We start from the raw sequence: 22,135 nt of genomic DNA, 5'->3' as shown, positions 1-22,135 counted from the left end.
TTTTTATTTCAGCTGGCAATCTTATTAGAAGAGCTGAGGCTGAAATATGCATCGGATGCATCCGAGATAGGATGTTTTCAAACAAATCCATTATTGAGCACTAATTCACAGTACAGACTTTTTTTGTCAGAGCATACTGAGGACAGAACACAACTGTTAAATTGGTGCACCTGCACTAATTGTATATTGATGCCAACAACCTTAGAGTAGCAAAGAAATATCTAATGCCGAATACTACATTGGCGATTTTAGTTGTATAATTGAACATGAGTTTTTCAACATTTTCTGTGAGCGCGAAAAGACTGTCGATATTATTGTAAGGACCATTGGACAAATTCAAAATACACCTCCGCAAAAGCATGTGAACAGGTGACTATAGATTGTAAATTTTCTGTTGATCAGGGCTTGTTTGCATTGCAGTTAGTATGAATTGCCGACAAATAAATGTTTTATTTATTTTGATGTTCAAAAAGTTCAGTCACCCTTCAGTTTTATAGATGGACACAAACATTTTTCTGTCAGCGGATCTTCACATGTGGGATCACTTTCATTCCCGCAATATGTAGTAGTTCTCCTGTAATTTTTTCTGACGCAGCTGCAAGTTCAGGGTTTGCAGCCATTTTTGGCACCCATTGGTTGGCAGGCGAGTGGCCAGTTGGAGTCAGACGAATCCCGGGTTTCTTGCAGACCTCAGCACTATTTGAGTTGTATCTCATGGTCGCGGCCGCCCGTGTTTGGGGTAGCAATTGGTCTAATTGCTCAGTTTTGTTTGTAACAGATAACGCAGCTGTTATCGATATTTTAACCAGCGGTTTGTCTAAGTCCTTACATATTATGAGTCTCCTAAGGCGTCTAGTACAACTTTCATTAATGCATCATTTCCATTTCAGTTGTGCACACTTGCCTGGTACACAAAACATGGCAGCGGATGCCTTGTCACGAGCTAATACCTCCCTTTTCTTTCAGATCATGCCAGAAGCGGACATCACAGGTGCCATGATTCCTCCGCACGAGTCACTAGTCCTGGTCTAACTGAACACCTAACTACTGCGCACATGTCGCTTGCTAAATCTCTCTCACCTAATACGGCCAGAGCTTACCACACAGGGTGGAACACATATTTTAGGTTCCAGGAGCGGTTCCCTCAGGGGCAGTCCAGCTTTGTAGAATATGTTCTTGCTTTCATAGGGTTTTGTCACTCCGAGTCGAAGTTATCCCATAATACGGTTAGGTCCTACCTAGCAGGGGTTCAGCACTTTCTGGCTGTGAGCTACCCGGATCGGGGATCCTTATTCTCTGTCCACGCTGTTAAGGCCGCTTTGAGGGGTCTGGGTAAATGTAGCGTGAAAGGACGGGTCCGTAGACAGGCTATTTCAGGTCAGGTTTTCCGTGATCTCTCTGACGCCTTAGACAAGGGTCCTTATGGTTTCCTCCTTAGCCTAGTGCTCAAAGCTGCTATTTATTTAGCCTTTTATGTGTTATGTGTTTCTGGTGAGTTCACAAGCTCCTCCAACAGCAGTAAGTTCGTAGCGATTAGCCAACTGGTTCCGAGTGTTGAGAGTTTCTCTTTTCTGTTGCCAGCGTCGAAACATCACAGGTGGGTCCTCCGGCTCAGGTGTCATTCTTCCCCACAGAACACCGTTGGTGCCCCGTCCGTGTACTCAATCAGTTACTGGCAGCATTAGATGGCCTTGGGACGAGTAGTCCATTATTGCCTTTTGGCCAATCGCCTCTCACAACCCACCAATTTGTGTCCCATATACGCCCTCTGTTGGCCAGCTTAGGTGTGGATCCAGCTTCGGTGTCGAGTCATTCATTCCGCATCGGGGCTGCATCCGCAGCTTCAAAAAATCAGGTGCCGACGCACGTCATCCAAAAGTTAGGACGCTGGCGGTTATCGTGTTTTAGCAGGTATATTCCTCATCCTAAGGTCGAAATGTCGCTTGCTTTTCAGAATCTGGTTCTATAATTTTGTGTTGTAATAAAGGAAAATCCTGCCTTTTAAGTTTGCTGTTTTTGCCCTCTATTCAGGCGTCCCTACATCGCCGTGGTTACGGCATAATTCTAGCCGCTTTAGAGTTGAGGGGGCCGCAGATGGGGTCAGTTCCTTCTCATCATCATTAACCACGACCACAAGTGTAAAGGCCGATTTATTGGCCTGCATTTGTGGGAGGGGTGTAGCTGCCTTTATATCCGGCATACACCCCTCCCTCAATGAACGTCTCGTCTTGTTTCCCCCTCCCACCCTCCCTTTCATATTAGCACTCTTAAGGGGATGCCCTCTATTCAGGCGTCCCTACATCGCCGGGGTTACGGCATAATTCTAGCCGCTTTAGAGTTGAGGGGGCCGCAGATGGGGTCAGTTCCTTCTCGCCATCATTAACCCCGACCACAAATGAAATTATACCAACTGTACAAATGTTTTCTTAGTCCAAAAAAATAATTAAAGTGAAAGAACCAAGATATATGGTTTTTAAAGTGTCACTTCAAAAACTGTTATATAATATAACAACAAATAAGTTGCTCTGTTTTGAAAACCAAACATCTGAAAGGACTATTATTGATTTTCATCTTATGAATTTTTTTTGGGGGTAATAAAATAATTGTAATTTATATATAAAACAAAATAATATTTTTAATTCAATTTTATTTATAGATTGAAAAGAAAGGCTGCTTATCGCTCATTCACCGCCTGGATTCATGGTTATTTGGGCATGGGCAACCGTCGACCTATTCCTTCATGTGTCGTGAACAGTGTTCGTCTATCCTTTCCTGACCCAGAGGAAGAGTACATGGGTTTCAAAGTACATCGTGATAGCCCAGCTGAGTTTATGGCCTTTGAATAAAAAATAAATTATATTCAAACAGTTTCGTTTATAATTAATTTTATTTTTGTGATAAAATAATTAAAATGACATAAATAATAATAATTATTTATCCAAAGTTATAAATAATGGAAACTTTATAGTTATAAAAAAAAGTTTATTTTGGATATATTTATACTTTTTGTCATCACTATTGTCTGCATTATTTTTAATTATTACTGGTTTTATAATGTTATTTTGTCTCTGGTTTTATACAGTGTTTTAATATATTAAAAAAGGCAATAATATATTATTTAATAAAAAAATAAATACAAAACTTGGTATCTATAAATTAGTTTAACCTTTATTTCAAAATGACTTTTGAATTTATATATATGTAAACACATTGTGACAATGCACATTTTAGTGTAAAAATATAGTCTTTTTTTTTTTTTTTGTGCAGCTACCACTTCTGCAGGAAGGCTATTCCATGCATCCACTACTCTCTCCGTAAAGTAATACTTCCTTATATTACTTTTAAACCTTTTCCCCTCTAATTTAAAACTGTGTCCTCTTGTGGTAGTTTTTCTTCTTTTAAATATGCTCTCCTCCTTTACAGAGTTGATTCCATTTATGTATTTAAAAGTTTCTATCATATCCCCTCTGTCTCTTCTTTCTTCCAAGCTATACATATTAAGGTCTTTTAACCTTTCCTGGTAAGTTTTATCCTGCAATCCATGTACTAGTTTAGTAGCTCTTCTCTGAACTCTCTCTAGAGTATCTATATCCTTCTGGAGATATGGCCTCCAGTACTGCGCACAATACTCCAAGTGAGGTCTAACCAGTGTTCTGTACAGCGGCATAAGCACTTCACTCTTTCTACTGCTTATACCTCTCCCTATACATCCAAGCATTCTGCTGGCATTTCGTGCTGCTCTATTACATTGTCTTCCCACCTTTAAGTCTTCTGAAATAATTACTCCTAAATCCCTTTCCTCGGATACTGAGGTCAGGACTGTGTCAAATATTCTATATAATTATAATTGACAAATTTTTTGGTTCAAGAAATAAATAAAAAATTTAGTCTGTTTCAAGGTGTAGGTAGAAATATAAAAGATCCAAAATTGAACATGGAGATTTTTTTCCATTAGGGCCACTTGTCACTAACTAGTAAAGCCACTACCGTGGAATACAACTATAGTGCTGAATGCCCCGGCAGCTACCATTTCTTAGCGTAAGGGGGTTAGATTTCACTTTTAATCGAACTTTTCAATAATTTCCAATTCCACAGAAAAATATATGTCTCTATATACGCCCTTATGAATTATTCATCTCTAGAACCAAACAGATGGTTAGATCAAAACACCTGTAATAACAAGGGCAGACACTTGTTTCACTAGTCTAATTGTGGACATATTTTCAAAAGAGAATATTTGTCTTGGAACATACAAGATATCTAAAAAAATATATATATATTTTTTGACACCGTAACACCGGTTTAAAACCGGTAAATGGTGCCTGTCACAGTATTGCAGACTGCATTAGCGGATTAGCACTATACCGGCATTGGTCATTTGCTTTCCTGATCACAGATGCAGACCCATTTTTTTACATTTGTCGGAAAATCATGAGCTGACAAACGGAACAGAACACTACTCAACCACTAAGGAGTGCTTTAAGGTGTACTGTTAAATCCTTATGCACCTCAACAAAATACAACATGCGGAGGGTGCACATAGCCACCTAACATATCCCCCACCCTCCTAAAGGTAACTGATGTGCTGGGGGGAGGGTGATATGATTGGTTGCTATGTACACAGTCAACATAAGCAGAAAGTTTTTTAAGTCAGAGTTAACGGTGCACAAAATAATGGCCCCCTGTCCTCTCAACCCCCACCAACAACAATAAAAAATATATAAATGATTGATGTAGTCATCTTTGCATTGGCTGGCTATCCATCCTATTAGGTAACTCATGGTCCGGTTAGACTCCTGAGCAGTCCTTTATTCTGTCCTGTTGTGGCATGTACTCGTCCGAACGGGACGTAACGCTTGGTTCAGACATGAGCGTTAACGATGGAGCGCTCTGTTAGCACGATTGTAATGGCGTTTACAATCGCGCATACAGAGAGAAGCGAACTCCCAGTGTCGCGCGTTCCCAAAAGTCTATGTAGGGGAACGCACGACAAAACGCCCCAAAGAAGCTCACAAACTTTGTCGGGCGTTTTACACCTCAATAGTACGCGCTGTAAAACGCCCAGGTGAGAACCATTCCCATTTGGAAGCATTGGTTTCTCCTTGTTGAGCATTTTACAGCGCATAGCAACACGCTGTATAACGCTCAGGTGTGAACTCAGGGTTAGTGAGTTGAACACAGGGATGACTCGGGATACAAACAGAGCCCCTGCTGCTCCAGTCCTACACACTTTCAAATCAACAGAATGATTTTTGTAATGAAAAATGCAGATTGGCCATTGTAATTTGTGAAATGCAGCATTGCAGATGTGCCAGACGCACGGATGATGTCCCCTGATGATCTGGAGCCCTTTGCAGCCGCACAGAACGCACAGCCCAAAGTCTGGCCCTGCCAGAGCTACAGTGACGAACTTTATCTACCCCCTTCTTTTATATATCTCTATATCTGATTACACAGGTTTTTTTATGAATGCACTCACTTGTTGTCACTTGCGTACGCCGCCTACTTTATTAATGAAGCAGGCAGCGTAGGAACATGACGTCAATGAGTCACCCTTCCGCCCGGCGGGCCAAACTTTTTCGACCAAAAATGGTGTGATTATATAGACAGATATACAAAAGGCTTGGCAGATATTTTTAAAGAAAGAAATATTTTTTTTAAAGTGCAGCACTGTAGCGCCAATGGGGTGGGAGTAGGATGGATCTGCGGATAACATTTTTATTGGTGATATCTGTGGATGGCACTGTGAATGGGTGGGGGGGTCTGTGTACGGCAATGTTATCTGTGTATTTTACCGTTGAAGGATGGGGATCTGTGGACGACATACACAGATTCACAATAATAGTCCGTCATCCACAGATCTTCCATTCCTTTAAAACCAAACAACCAAAGTACACATTTTTATTTTTCCTCACAAAATACATAAGTGCGTCTTATGGCACACAAAATATTTTAAAGAAATATTATAGATGATTCACTTCCAATGTACTATATAAAAACTAATATGAATGCACAACCACAAATTAAAATTTAGACAATCATTTTAATAAGAATCGAATGTTTAGTCAATATCATACATATTCAAACAAAGAAACAACATAATGGAATGTGAAAATGTAGGAAGGACATATCTCTTTAAAATTTTATTAACAATTCAAAACTTTCTGTAGTGTTGTAGAGAATTTTTTATTAATCAACACAATTAATATTAACAATTTTGTTAAATCAAACTATAGAAACATCCAAAATCCAAACAATTTTTTACAATTTGTAATGAAATTGAAAGCAATCTTTTCCAGTTGTGTTTGCCTGTAGAAAAAAAAAAAAAATTCAAATTAAAAATAAATATTTTAAAAAAACATTTTTTCACACTATTTTAGATAATTTTTATAACAAAGAATTAAATAGTACTCACATGATCGCTGTTTTATGTTATACAGTAGGGATTGCTGAAGCTCTGTATCTACTGATTTGTTGTTTTTTTATGTCTTCTTTGATTGGTTTTTCAACATTTGCTATATTTGGAGGAAGCTTTTGAGCTCTAGACTGCCAATTAGAGCTTTGTTTTCCCTTGCATATTTTCAGAATATCGACCAATATGTCTTCCATAAAATCAACTGAGATTTTTTCGTAAACATTTCTAATGATCCAGCGAGTATTGCCTTTTAGAAAAATTTGTCTGGTTCGCTTGGAACCCTTTGGTTCAGTATTTTTTCTTGCTACTTTCACTGTTGCTTGGGTTCTGCCCACATTGTGGTTGTGTGTAAGGGCAGCGAGTTTGGTTCTGGCCTCCATAGCATCAATGCCAAAATGGATACGCTTTGAGCGAAATTTGAGAGCCAAACTGTGAAAGTTTTCTAATTGTCCAGTGTGACAATTGTGAACTAAATGTTTAAAATCTCTCTGTATGGCATCACTAGTGACATTTTTGGTAATGTTTTTAAAGGCCGGATTTTCTTTCGAAAGCCAGAATATTTTGTCATCCTCATTTTGTTCTAGTGGACCGTGTTGGCATTGCGTGTACAGTCTTCCTTGCCACTGGTGCTCATCAGCTATATGGTGGAGCAAAGAAAAACATTTCTCTTTCAATAAGTCCTCATTGTTTTCACAGGTCTTGATGCACCACCAAAGATGAAGGCTAATCTTGTCTACCCAGGGTGTGATTTCCTTGCAAAATTTCAGTTTGCTTGCATTGTGCATTTTTTTTTTTATAGATTTGGCGTAGTGCCAGACATCGAATTGGTGCTTAATACTGGCATAGTCGGTACGCATTAATTTCCTAATGCTGACATGTCTGTCCGAAGCGAAAATTTTGATGTTCGCACCATTGGCCAGAAACCGGTCCATTACAGTTTGAAAACCTAATTTCTCCATGGCCACCGAAGATGTAAACTGGGTTTTTTGAACCACCTCAAAATCAAAAGTTTTATTACTGACGGTGTTCATGAGAGTGTAGACACAGTACTTAGCACTATGACCAGGGCTATCGCACTGTCCATCTCCCGCTACACAAATCGGTCTTTCTTGGAAGGCAGATTCTAGTGCTATTTTCTCTGCACTCCATGCATTGTCAACAGCGGGAAAAAGGAAGAGGGATTGATAACGATAGTAACTTTTTTCACTAATAGTCACCATGCCAAGTAAATTGAAAAATTCTAGAGTCTTCATAAAGTTTTGTCCACTACATAGAATTGCAGCGGCAGTTAAGAGATTACCGGCACAGTAACGTCCAACTTTGGGTTGACTTTCGAAGACTGTGAATCTGTGTCCTTGATAACATTGACCGATAATTTTGCAATATGTTCCCTCGGTTATTTTTTTGAAAGATTGGACCATGAAGTTGCAGTCTTCATCTTGCTGACACTTCACTTTTTTTGACCAATTGGTCTAAACAAGATTCGAAGACAAGACATTTTCGGTCATTCACAATACTATGTTCATCTTCTTCATCAACGGATACTGTTGGAAGCTTCCGTAGCTTTGGAAAATTTAATCCACAATCTTGGATGTCGGAGGAATCCATGCTCGGCAACTCAGGTACATAGCTTGGATCTTTTGAACTATTTTCGGTAAAAGATACATATAGACTAGATTCTTTGGGTGAAAGTCCTTCCTCTTCAGGTTCACTAACAATTGGCGATAACGGCTCTATTCCTTTAAACATTATGTCCTCTGAAACAGTATGTAATTCTGGAACAAGATTAGGACGTTTCTTCAATAGGGAATCAGTAAACGTTGAATTAGCAGAGTGTCGGGATTCGAACCCATGACCAGCCACATCCCAGGCAGTAGCCCTGCTTACTAGGCTACCATCCTCTCTGGACATTCCTCCCTGAAACCTATTAGTTAACCTCAGTCTTGCCAAGCCTTTGTCATGGAACCATGAACCAGACGTACAACAAGAGATAAGTGGAAATAAGAAGGCTTTATTGAAAATCAAGCTGCAAGGCAAAAGTCCAAACGGATGGCTAAACCGAAGCAGGGTCTTGCGAAGCCAGAGGTCAGGAACCAGAAGGGTAGTCAGACGAAGCCTGGATCAGGAACCAGCAGGGTAGTCAGACGAAGCCTGGATCAGGAACCAGCAGGGTAGTCAGACGAAGCCAGGATCAGGAACCAGAAGCAGCAGCAGTCTTAGAAGCATGTGAACACAGGAGGACCAAGCAAGGAACTGAAGCCACAGACCTCCTATATATATGAGCTAGGCATCCAGCTCCTCCCAGTGGGAAGGAGAAGCCGCAGGGTGGGAGGCTACAAGAAACCCAGAAACCAAGATGGCCGCCAGCACATGTCAAACGAAGGAGAACAGCAAGAAGGTAAGACCATGACAGCCTTGCTCATCACCCTTGATTCCCCACACCTGGTACTTCCCTATATAAGTCCAGCCCCTTGCACTCTAGCTTGCTGATTATTGAGCTCCTGAGCCTTGATCAAGCTTCTCCTCATCTGTTGCTCTTGCTACTGCTGGAAGTCCACTGCTGACCAGGATTTGCCTACCGACTACTCTTCTGCCTTATCCCTACCTACTGAACTGCTACCACCGTTGCCATCCGGATTGTCTGACCACGCTTACTGCCGCCTGCCCTGACCCACCGCCTGCCTACCGACTACTCTTCTGCCTTATCCCTACCTACTGAACTGCTACCACCGTTGCCATCCGGATTGTCTGACCACGCTTACTACCTGCCTGCGGTCCTTGCCACTGGGCTCCACTCCTACCTCCAGCCAGCGGTCCTCTGACACAGGTGAGCCTGTAGGACTGTTACAGAATAATCAGCCACACTATGGAGTCTGCAATGGCCACTCTGCTTAAGCAGGTCTCTGAACTTCAAGAATTTGGTACTACATATCAGGAGAAATTTGCCCAGCTCCAAGTCGTAGTCCAAAGCCAACAGAGCGAGATTATTGAACTACAGAGGCAACTCCTGGACGTCCGCGGCACGGCTGCAGACGCCCGCATGCCACTCCCACCAAGATTCGGCGGTGATAGACGTCAGTATCGGGGGTTTCTAAACCAATGCCGCATTTATTTTCAGATCTACCCGGCCCCCTTCACCACCGAGAAGAAGAAGGTGCTATTCATGGTCAATCTCCTGACGGATGAAGCATTAGCATGGGCATCACCATACGTGGAGACTAACAGTCAGCTCCTGAACAACCTAAACAACTTCATCACCGCTGTGCGACTACATAGTCTGCGGCAAGGGAGACGCTCCGTCGCCGAATACACCGCTGAGTTTCGCCGTTGGGTCACGGACACCACCTGGAACCCAGCGGCACAGAGGAGCCAATTCCGGCGAGGCCTGTCCGAATTAATAAAGGACGAACTCGCCAGAGTTGAGGCCCCGGACGATCTGGATGACTTCATTCAGTTATGCATCCGGATAGATCAAAGACTCTCCGAGAGGAAGAAAGAAAGACTCTGGTCCTTGGACCACAGACCCACTTATTCCTTCTCTTCCACCGCCCAGCGCGACCCCCGGTCAGAAACTGAACCTATGCAGGTCGACGCTCTACATAGGTCTCTATCCACAGCTGAGAAGGAGAGACGGCTGGCCGAAAACCTCTGCCTCTACTGTGGGTCATTTTGCCATCAAATGTCCTCATAAGATCCGAAAGACTATTGCCGTCACGGAACTAAAGGAGCAACCACAGACTCCAACCCCACCAGCAGCCCCTGAAAATAACAACACGGCGGCTCATGGATCCCACTTCATCGTCCCCATCCTCATCGAGATTGAGGGGCGACAACTCCCCTGTTCAGCGATGTTAGACTCCGGGGCGGGAGGCAACTTCATGGACCTAACCTTCACCCGCGAAAAGAATATTCCACTGACAATCAAGGCAGCCCCCGTTGACCTGGAAACCGTCGACGGATCCCCACTCTCCTCGGGGCCGGCCACTCACGAGACCACCGAACTACAACTCCTCATAGAACCAGATCACCGTGAAAAGATCCACTTCTCTCTGATCGCCTCCCCGAAGTTCCCAGTGATCTTGGGCATCCCATGGTTGGCCACCCACAACCCCTCGGTGGACTGGGAAACCCGCTGCATACGATTCCCGTCCGAGTTCTGCACGCTAAATTGCTCCCACAAACCCGTCCTTCCACCCGAAGACACCACCATCTCAAAACTATCTGTCAAGGATCTGCTACCCCCTCAATACAGCGAGTTCCAGGATGTCTGCGACAAGAAAAACGCAGACAAGCTGCCACCACACCGACCCTACGACTGCCCTATAGAACTGTTGCCCGGGGCCGAAATACCCTTTGGCAGTATCTACTCCCTCTCAGAGCCTGAACTCAAGGCTCTGAAAGAGTACCTGGACGAGGACCTGAGGAAGAGGTTCATCCGGCCCTCCACCTCTCCCGCGGGAGCCCCCTTTTTCTTCGTAGAGAAAAAAAGACTCCTCCCTGCGTCCCTGCATAGACTACAGAAAGCTTAACCACCTCCGGACCGCCTAACGCACATGTGCGTTCCGGAGGTGGCAGGCTGGCGCACAGTCACGCATATACGCGTCATCTCGCGAGATGACGCGAGTATGCGCGTGCGCAGTTCGCGCCGGCATTTCATCGAGAGGTATTTCGTCAGCAACCTGCCAGCCAATGATCGTGGCTGGCAGGTTGCTGATTTTTAAAAAATCCAATCAAAGTGCCAGATAGCAGATCATATTTGTAAATATGATCTGTTATATGGCTGCCTGCTCCTCTGCTGGTTCTTTTCGTCGGTTGGATCCAGCAGAGGAGCAGGCTTCACAGTGAGTACACCAAACACTACACTATAGCCCCTGATCACCCCCCTGAACCCCTATTAACCCTTTGATCACCTCTTTGATCACCCCTGTCAATCACAAGTGAAAAGAAAAAAGTGATCAGTGCAAACTGTCACTTTTTTTTTTCACTGTTATTGACCGTTAGGTTTTAGGTATAGTTTAGGTCCCTTGGTTAGGTAGTTAGCGATCAGTTAGCGCCCAGCCCACCGCACCGCAGTCCGTTATTCGCTGATTAGCATATCGCTAATCAGCATTTGTACTTTTATAGTATCTGGAAGTGATCAAAACTGATCACGGTCAGATCTATAATAGTACTAGTGTCACTTTAGTTCGCCCTCCACCCAAAACGCAGTGTTTGCCCGATCAGGCCTGATCGGTCGCCCACACGTGCGTTCGCCCACACCCGCCCCACCGCAGTGACAAAAAAAAAAATTTTTTTTTGATCACTGCGGCGATAAAAAAAAAATCAGTTTTGATATTTTTTATCAACCGCAGCGGCCTCCGGTACTTCGCTAGCCTCCCCTTTGTAAGACAGGCTTGATTTTTTTTTCTTGGGTAGTCTCAGGGAATACCCCTAAATTTAGTTGCCCACATGTCAAACAGGGGGTATTCTTCTGAAGAGGCCTACAGGCTTCTGACCCAGTCGGATGAGGAGTGGGAACCCTCATCTGATGAATCCAGCGGGTCAGAATACGAACCTGTAGAAAGCAGTGGCTCTCTGACCCAAAGTTCGGACGAGGAGGCTGAGGTCCCTGATACCACCAGGCGTACCCGGCCCCGTGTCGCTAGACCGCAGGATCCGCTTCAAGAGCAGCAGAGTGGGGCTGGTGCTGTCGGAATACGTGGTGAGGCATACACCAGCAGCCCAGCCCTCCCTGGACCTAGTACCAGCACTGCCGTACAACCTGGTGAAGTAGCGAGCACCAGAAGGGCAGTTGAAGCTGGTACGGTGGCACGTGCAGTAGTGACCCCGTCGCAGCCACCGCAAAGACGTGCCCGTAGAGCCCCTAGAATCCCAGAGGTGCTGGCAAACCCTGATTGGCAGTCCCCAACTTCAGCCGCACCTGTAGTTTTCCCTTTCACTGCCCAGTCTGGAGTTCGGGTTGAGACGGCTCAGATCGGTTCGGCCCTGGGATTTTTTGAGCTGTTCTTGACTGCGGAGCTTTTAGACATAGTTGTGGCCGAAACAAACAGGTATGCCACACAAATTTATCACCGCTAACCCGGGAAGCTTTTATGCCCAGCCTTTCCGGTGGAAACCAGTCCAAGTTTCCGAACTTAAAACTTTTCTGGGCCTCCTCCTCAACATGGGCCTGACAAAAAAGCATGAATTGCGGTCATATTGGTCCACGAACCCGATTCATCACATGCCCATGTTCTCTGCTGCCATGTCCAGGGCACGTTTTGAGGCCATCCTGCGGTTCCTGCACTTTAGTGACAACACCGCCTCCCGTCCCAGGGGCCACCCTGCTTTTGACCGGCTCCACAAAATTCGGCCCCTCATAGACCATTTCAACCAGAAATTTGCTGATATTTATACCCCAGAGCAAAACATCTGCATAGACGAGTCCCTGATACATTTTACCGGGCGCCTTGGCTTCAAACAATACATCCCAAGCAAGCGCGCCCGGTATGGGGTCAAATTGTATAAGCTCTGTGAAAGGGCCACAGGCTATACCCACAAATTTCGGGTCTATGAGGGAAAAGATCAGACCCTGGAGCCGGTCGGTTGCCCTGACTACCTGGGGAGCAGTGGGAAGACAGTTTGGGACTTGGTGTCACCCTTATTCGGCAAGGGGTACCATCTTTATGTGGACAATTTTTACACAAGTGTGGCCCTCTTTAGGCATTTGTTTCTAAAACGGATTGGCGCCTGTGGTACCGCGCAAACTAGTCGCGCGGGCTTCCCCCAACGGCTCGTTACCACCCGTCTTGCAAGGGGGCAGAGGGCCGCACTGTGTAACGAAGAACTGCTCGCAGTGAAATGGAGAGACAAGCATGACGTTTACATGCTCTCCTCCATTCACGCAGACACGACAATACAAATTGAGCGAGCAACCCGTGTCATTGAAAAGCCCCTCTCAGTCCACGACTATAACCTCCACATGGGAGGGGTCGACTTCAATGACCAGATGTTGTCTCCGTATTTAGTTTCCCGACGCACCAGACGCTGGTATAAGAAGGTGTCTGTATATTTAATTCAATTGGCTCTGTACAATAGTTTTGTTCTCTACAGTAAGGCTGGGAGAACTGGATCCTTCCTCAAATTTCAGGAAGAGATCATCGAGAACCTCCTGTATCCAGGAGGTTCCGTGGCCCCAACCACCAGTGTAGTTAGCCGTCTACACGAGCGACATTTCCCCAATGTCGTTCCTGGTACCTCAACCCAACCGTCACCCCGAAAAAGATGTCGTGTCTGTAGCAGGAGTGGAATAAGGCGTGACACCCGCTATTTCTGTCCTGACTGTCCGGACCACCCTGCCCTATGCTTTGGAGAGTGTTTCCGGAAGTACCACTCACAGGTACACTATTAGCATAGGGATCATCTCACCAGGACAGGCACACAGGGCTATTAGGGCCCATTCACTCACTGCTGCTGCAAACGTCTCCTTTCACATGGGACAAAGTGCATAACGCACTTCGCCACATCTTTGGGCGATTTGCGCTTTGCACATTGACCCATGGGGAAGGAGAGGTTTGTTCTATAAAGGTAAAAAAAAAAAAAAAAAAAAACAGGTAAGCAAACAGGTTAATGTTTAGTTCCAAAAGTTAAAGTTACATGTTCTGTTCCAAAGTTAATAAAATTATTGCGTTGTGGCCTGTTTTTTTCTTTTTTTTTTTTTTTTGTTTTTTTACCTTCCAGGTGGACCAACCGATCTACTAGCTGCAGCACCGATGTGCATTCTGACAGAAGCATTGCGCTGCTGTCAGATTACACGCAAGTCGGTGTATGCGGCGCTGCAAGACGGGATTTTCTCCTCTGCAGTGACAGATATGTTTGCTAAGGCATACGAGCTGAGGAGGAGGCGGCGTTCCTATGCTTTGGCAAGCACTTTGTATATATATATATATATATATATATATATATATATATATTTAAAAAAAAATCCCGGCAATGATTTATTCATCCACATCGATTGATGCGAATGGAGAAATCTGGTTTGCCAGGGCATACGAGCTAAGTGGGTATGGATGTAGGGCGGAGCTCCTATGTCCTGGCAGACGCCTTTCCCCTCCATTTTTTTTTTTTGGCAGAGATTTTTTCATCCACATTGATCGATGCGAATGAAGAAATCTGTGCCGTTCATTTTTTTCTTTCAGCCCAGAGGCTGAACGGAAAAAAAAAATCTCATTACCTGTATGCTCAATATAAGGAGAATAGCAGAAACTCCTAATGCTGGCCATACATGTAATGATTGCGGAGACCCTCAAATGCCAGGGCAGTACAAACACCCCACAACTGACCCCATTTTGGAAAGAAGACACCCCAAGGTATTTGCTGAGGGGCATATTGAGTCCATGAAAGATTGAAATTTTTGTCCTAAGTTAGCGGAAAGTGAGACTTTGTGAGAAAAAACAAAAAAAAAAAATCAATTTCCGCTAACTTATGCGAAAAAAAAAAAATTTCTTTGAACTTGCCAGGCCCCTCATTGGATACCTTGGGGTGTCTTCTTTCCAAAGTGGGGTCACATGTGGGGTATTTATACTGCCCTGGCTTTTTAGGGGCCCTAAAGCGTGAGAAGAAGTCTGGGATCCAAATGTCTAAAAATGCCCTCCTAAAAGGAATTTGGGCCCCTTTGCGCATCTAGGCTGCAAAAAAGTGTGACACATCTGGTATCGCCGTACTCAGAAGAAGTTGGGGAATGTGTTTTGGGGTGTCATTTTACATATACCCATGCTGGGTGAGATAAATATCTTGGTCAAATGCCAACTTTGTATAAAAAAAATGGGAAAAGTTGTCGTTTGCCAACATATTTCTCTCACCCAGCATGGGTATATGTAAAATGGCACCCCAAAACACATTCCCCAACTTCTCCTGAGTACGGCGATACCAGATGTGTGACACTTTTTTGATGCCAAGGTGGGCAAAGGGGCACATATTCCAAAATGCACCTTTCGGATTTTGCAGGCCATTTTTTTACACATTTTGATTGCAAAGTACTTCTCACACATATGGGCCCCTAAATTGCCAGGGCAGTATCACTACCCCACAAGTGACCCCATTTTGGAAAGAAGACACCCCAAGGTGTTCTGTGAGGGGCATGGTGAGTTCCTAGAATTTTTTTTTTTTTGTCGCAAGTTAGTGGAATATGAGACTTTGTAAGAAAAAAAAACCAAAAAAAAAAAACCCAATCATCATTTTCCGCTAACTTGTGACAAAAAAATAAAATAAAATTCTAGGAACTCGCAGTGCCCCTCACGGAATACCTTAGGGTGTCTTCTTTCCAAAATGGGGTCACTTGTGGCGTAGTTATACTGCCCTGGCAATTTAGGGGCCCAAATGTGTGAGAAGTACCTTGCAATCAAAATGTGTAAAAAATGCCCTGCAAAATCCGAAAGGTGCACTTTGGAATATGTGCCCCTTTGCCCACCTTGGCAGCAAAAAAGTGTGACACATCTGGTATCGCCGTACTCAGGAGAAGTTGGGGAATGTGTTTTGGGGTGTCATTTTACATATACCCATGCTGGGTGAGAAAAATATCTTGGTCAAATGCCAACTTTGTATAAAAAAATGGGAAAAGTTGTCGTTTGCCAAGATATTTCTCTCACCCAGCATGGGTATATGTAAAATGACACCCCAAAACACATTCCCCAACTTCTCCTGAGTACGGCGATACCAGATGTGTGACACTTTTTTGATGCCAAGGTGGGCAAAGGGGCGCATATTCCAAAGTGCACCTTTCGGATTTCACCGGTCATTTTTTACAGATTTTGATTGCCAAGTACTTCTCACACATTTGGGCCCCTAAATTGCCAGGGCAGTATAACTACGCCACAAGTGACCCCATTTTGGAAAGAAGACACCCCAAGGTATTCCGTGAGGGGCATGGCGAGTTCCTAGAATTTTTTATTTTTTGTCGCAAGTTAGTGGAATATGAGACTTTGTAAGAAAAAAAAAAAAAAAAAAAAAAAAAAAAAATCAATCATCATTTTCCGCTAACTTGTGACAAAAAATAAAAAGTTCTATGAACTCACTATGCCCATCAGCGAATACCTTAGGGTGTCTACTTTCCGAAATGGGGTCATTTGTGGGGTTTTTCTACTGTTTGGGCATTGTAGAACCTCAGGAAACATGACAGGTGCTCAGAAAATCAGAGCCGTTTCAAAAAGCGGAAATTCACATTTTTGTACCATAGTTGTAAATGCTATAACTTTTACCCAAACCATTTTTTTTTTGCCCAAACATTTTTTTTTTATCAAAGACATGTAGAACTATAAATTTAGCGAAAAATTTATATATGGATGTCGTTTTTTTTGCAAAATTTCACAGCTGAAAGTGAAAAATGTCATTTTTTTGCAAAAAAATCGTTACATTTTGATTAATAACAAAAAAAGTAAAAATGTCAGCAGCAATAAAATACCACCAAATGAAAGCTCCATTAGTGAGAAGAAAAGGAGGTAAAATTCATTTGGGTGGTAAGTTGCATGACCGAGCGATAAACGGTGAAAGGAGTGTAGTGCCGAAGTGTAAAAAGTGGCCTGGTCATGAAGGGGGTTTCACCTAGCGGGGCTGAAGTGGTTAATGACATAACCGTAAAAAACCGGTACCCGCTCCCACTGATTTCCGAACTCCTTGAGAGACTCCGGGAAGCGAAGATCTTCACCAAACTCGACCTTCGAGGGGCCTACAACCTCGTCCGAATCCGCCCTGGGGACGAATGGAAGACCGCCTTCCGGACACGTTATGGTCATTTCGAGTACCTGGTCATGCCTTTCGGACTCTGCAATGCTCCCGCCACCTTCCAGCACTTCATTAACGACGTCCTCAGGGACATGCTGGATCTGTTTGTAGTCGTTTACCTGGACGACATCTTGATCTTCTCTGAAGACCTCGAGCAGCACCGCGAACACGTCCGCAGGGTACTGCAGAGGCTCAGACAGAACTCTCTCTATATCAAGCTAGAGAAATGCGAGTTTGAGCGAACCACCACTCAGTTCCTCGGATACATCATCTCCCCAGAGGGCCTAAGTATGGACCCGGGGAAGGTCCAAGCTGTGATGAACTGGCCCGTTCCGAAAAACGAAAAGGAGATACAAAGATTCATTGGCTTCGCCAACTTCTATCGGAAGTTTATCCGGAACTTCTCCAAGGTCATAGCACCAATCACCCAACTCACCAAGAAGGCAGTCCCCTTCTCCTGGACACCCGAGGCCCAGGAGGCCTTCACCAAGTTGAAACTCCTCTTCACTTCTGCCCCAATCCTAATCCACCCGAACCCCGAGCTCCCATTTACAGTCGAAGTGGATGCATCAGACTCTGCGGTGGGGGCAGTTTTGTCACAACGGACAGGGGAGAGGATGCTATTACACCCGTGCGCATATTTCTCCCGCCAGATGTCCCCCTCTGAGAAGAACTATGACATCGGGAACAAAGAACTACTGGCGATCAAGGATGCCTTCTCCGAGTGGAGACACCTGCTGGAGGGAGCCACCAACCCCATAATCGTACTAACTGACCACAAGAACCTCGAGTTCATCCGCAGCGCTAAGAGACTCTCAGCCAGACAGGCCAGATGGAGCCTATTCTTTTCCCGCTTCAACTATCTCATCACCTATCGCCCTGGATCAAAAAACGGCAAGGCCGACACCCTCTCCAGAATGTTTTCTGAGCCCTCACAGAGTAACAAGGGCCAAAATAACATCTTGCCCGAGAGAAGGGTCGTAGGGGCCACCTACTCTAAAGAACTCCTGGGCACAATCAAAGAAGGATATGAAAATGAACCCTTCCTCTCCCACCCCACAGGCAATGTCAGACTTACGTTTAAGAACGGTCATTGGTCTCATCAGGACCTACAACTATATGTACCAGAAATCGCACGGCTCGAAGTGCTCAAACTCAACCATGACTCCAAGGTGGCCGGCCATTTTGGCACAAGAAAGACCCAGGAGCTTCTCTCCCGCTCCTTCTGGTGGCCAACATACAGGGAGGACATCAAGAGGTACATCTCCTCGTGCACGGTCTGTGCCCGCAATAAGACTCCTCGTTCCTCTCCCGTGGGTCTGTTACAACCTCTCCCAATTCCCTCCCGCCCCTGGGGCTCGATCTCCATGGACTTTGTGGTAGACCTTCCTCCTTCAAAAGGGATGAACACCATCCTGGTCGTGGTCGACCGTCTCACCAAGATGGCCCATTTCATCCCCTACAAAGGCCTACCCACAGCCAAACAGACGGCCGATCTTATTCTCAGAGAGGTCTTCAGGCTGCATGGGATCCCGGACGACGTGGTCTCCGACCGAGGTGTACAATTTGCCTCAAAGTTCTGGAAGAACTTCTGCCTGGCGCTCGGGGTTAAAGTGAACCTGTCCTCTGCTTTCCACCCTCAGTCAAACGGGCAGACGGAGAGAACTAATCAGACCCTAGAGCAATACCTACGCTGTTTCAGCTCCCACTTGCAGGATGACTGGCTTGATCATCTCCCCACAGCCGAGTTCGCCTACAACAATGCTGAGCACAGCTCAACCAAGCACAGCCCCTTCTTTGCTAACACAGGCTCACACCCGGTGTTCATTCCCCACCTACCCGTTGCCTCCACCCTCCCAGCAGTGGCCGAACGCCTAACAACCCTACAGGAGGCACAAGAGAACATTATAGACAACCTCCAGCTTGCCCAGAGGCGCTTTAAACAGGGAGCAGACAGACGTCGCAAACCCACCCCGGGCTTCCATGTGGGAGACAAGGTATGGCTGTCCACCAGGAACCTCAGATTGAAGGTCCCCTCCAAAAAATTTGCCCAAAGATACATGGGTCCGTTCCGGATCACCGCACAAATCAACGAGGTCACGTTCCGGCTCGACCTTCCGGACTCCATTAGGGTGCACCCTGTCTTCCATTGCTCTCTCCTCAAGCCATACGTGGAGAACACCTTCACAGGCCGCCACTCGCCCCCACCACCACCCGTGAGGGTACAGGGTGAAGAAGAATACGTTGTCGCAAAGATCCTCGACTCCAGGATCCACCGGGGAAGACTACAATACCTAATTGGGTGGGAGGGTTACCCTCCCGAGGATAACTCCTGGGAGCCAGAAGAGAATGTCCACGCCCCCAGACTGGTAAAAGAGTTCCACCAACGGCACCCCGGTAAGCCTGCCCCTGCGGTGCCCGGAGGTCACCTTGGAAGGGGGGGGGGGGGGAGTACTGTCGGGATTCGAACCCGTGACCAGCCACATCCCAGGCAGTAGCCCTGCTTACTAGGCTACCATCCTCTCTGGACATTCATCCCTGAAACCTATTAGTTAACCTCAGTCTTGCCAAGCCTTGCTCATCACCCTTGATTCCCCACACCTGGTACTTCCCTATATAAGTCCAGCCCCCTTGCACTCTAGCTTGCTGATTATTGAGCTCCTGAGCCTTGATCAAGCTTCTCCTCATCTGTTGCTCTTGCTACTGCTGGAAGTCCACTGCTGACCAGGAATTGCCTACCGACTACTCTTCTGCCTTATCCCTACCTACTGAACTGCTACCACCGTTGCCATCCGGATTGTCTGACCACGCTTACTGCCGCCTGCCCTGACCCACCGCCTGCCTACCGACTACTCTTCTGCCTTATCCCTACCTACTGAACTGCTACCACCGTTGCCATCCGGATTGTCTGATCACGCTTACTACCTGCCTGCGGTCCTTGCCACTGGACTCCACTCCTACCTCCAGCCAGCGGTCCTCTGACACAGGTGAGCCTGTAGGACTGTTACACAGAGACCTTGGTTGTCACCTTGGTCAGCAGTGTAGATTGAAAACGTTTGCTTAGGTCCCTGTGAGTATTTGGATTTTCCATTTGAAGATCCTGACAGATAACCTGACCATTATTCAGGATAATTTGCATATTCAACAGTGACAAATCAGTTTGTGTCCCTGTTTCGCAGAATTGTTTACTGGATGGGTATTTGGATAAGGCCTCTGCTGTACTGGAGCGATTTTCTTCAACATGGATAAACTCAGGACTAGGGATGAGCGAACCCGAACTATATAGTTCGGGTTCGTACCGAATTTTGGGGTGTCCGTGACACGGACCCGGACATTTTCGTAAAAGTCCGGGTTCGGTGTTCATCGCTTTCTTGGCGCTTTTTGAAAGGCTGCAAAGCAGCCAATCAACAAGCGTCATACTACTTGCCCCAAGAGGCCGTCACAGCCATGCCTACTATTGGCATGGCTGTGATTGGCCAGAGCACCATGTGACCCAGCCTCTATTTAAGCTGGAGTCACATAGCGCCGCCCGTCACTCTGCTCTGATCAGCATAGGGAGAGGTTGTGGCTGCGACAGTAGGGCGAGATTAGGCAGATTAACTCCTCCAAAGGACTTGATTAATTGATTGATCTGCAGCTGTGGATCATTGAGCTGCTGATACTCAATTGCTCACTGTTTTTAGGCTGCCCAGACCGTTTGTCAGTCACTTTTTTCTGGGGTGATCGGCGGCCATCTTGTGTCTTGTGGTGTGCCAGCACAAGCTGCGACCAAGTGCATTTAACCCTTAATGGTGTGGTTGTTTTTTGGCTAATTCCTACATCAGTGTGAAGCTGTCACACCAAGTGCATTTAACCAACAATAGTCTGGTTATTTTTTGGCCATATACTACATCAGGGGCAAGCTGTCACCAAGTGCATTTAACCCTCAATGGTGTGGTTGTTTTTTGGCTAAATCCTACATCAGGGTGAAGCTGTCACACCAAGTGCATTTAACCAGCAATAGTCTGTTTATTTTTTTGCCATATACTACATCAGGGGCAAGCTGCGCCTGTCACCAAGTGCATTTAACCCTCAGTAGTGTGGTTGGTCAAGCTGTCACACCAAGTGCATTTAACCATCAATAGTGTGGTTATTTTTTGGCCATATCCCAGTCTAATTCTGTCAGTAAACCTATACCTGTCACCCAGCGCCTAAATACTAGGCCTCAAGTTTATATCCAGCTAAATCTGTCGTTACTGCTGTACTGTTGTGGCTGGTCAAGTTATTTAGTGTCTGTCAAAGCACATTTTTTGTTCTGGGTTGAAATACAATTCCCAATTTAGCAATTTCATAATTTAGTGGTTTCTGCTGTATCAGAGCTATTTGAAATCTATCCCTAAAAGGGTATATCATATTCAAGGTGCACATAGGGTCATTCTGAATAACTTCACACACACGCTACTGTGCATTTCCAAGTCTAATTCTGTCAGTAAACCTATACCTGTCACCCAGCGCCTCAAATTTATATCTAGCTAAATCTGTTGTTACTGTTGTGGCTGGGCAAGTTATTTAGTGTCCGTCAAAGCACATTTTTTTGTTCTGGGTTGAAATACAATTCCCAATTTAGCAATTTCCTAATTTAGTGGTTTCTGCTGTATCAGGCCTACTTTAAATACATCCCTAAAAGGGTATATCAGAATCAAGGTACTGATAGGGTCATTCTCAATAACTTCACGCACACGCTACTGTGCATATCCCAGTCTAATTCTGTCCGTAAAACGTATACCTGTCACCCAGCGCCTAAATACTAGGCCTCAAATTCATAGTCAGCTAAATCGGTGGTTACTGCTGTGCCTGTATTAGTGTAATACGGTACCTAAATAGATAGCCAGATAGTGTTAGGTGTCTGTAAAAAAAGGCCTGAATTTGAATTCAATACATTGGGCCAAATAATATTTTTGTTGTTGTGGTGAACGATAACAA

This window comes from Bufo gargarizans, chromosome 8 (genome assembly GCF_014858855.1).
Source record: "Bufo gargarizans isolate SCDJY-AF-19 chromosome 8, ASM1485885v1, whole genome shotgun sequence".
Taxonomy (NCBI): domain Eukaryota; kingdom Metazoa; phylum Chordata; class Amphibia; order Anura; family Bufonidae; genus Bufo; species Bufo gargarizans.
This window is presented reverse-complemented; position numbering follows the sequence as displayed.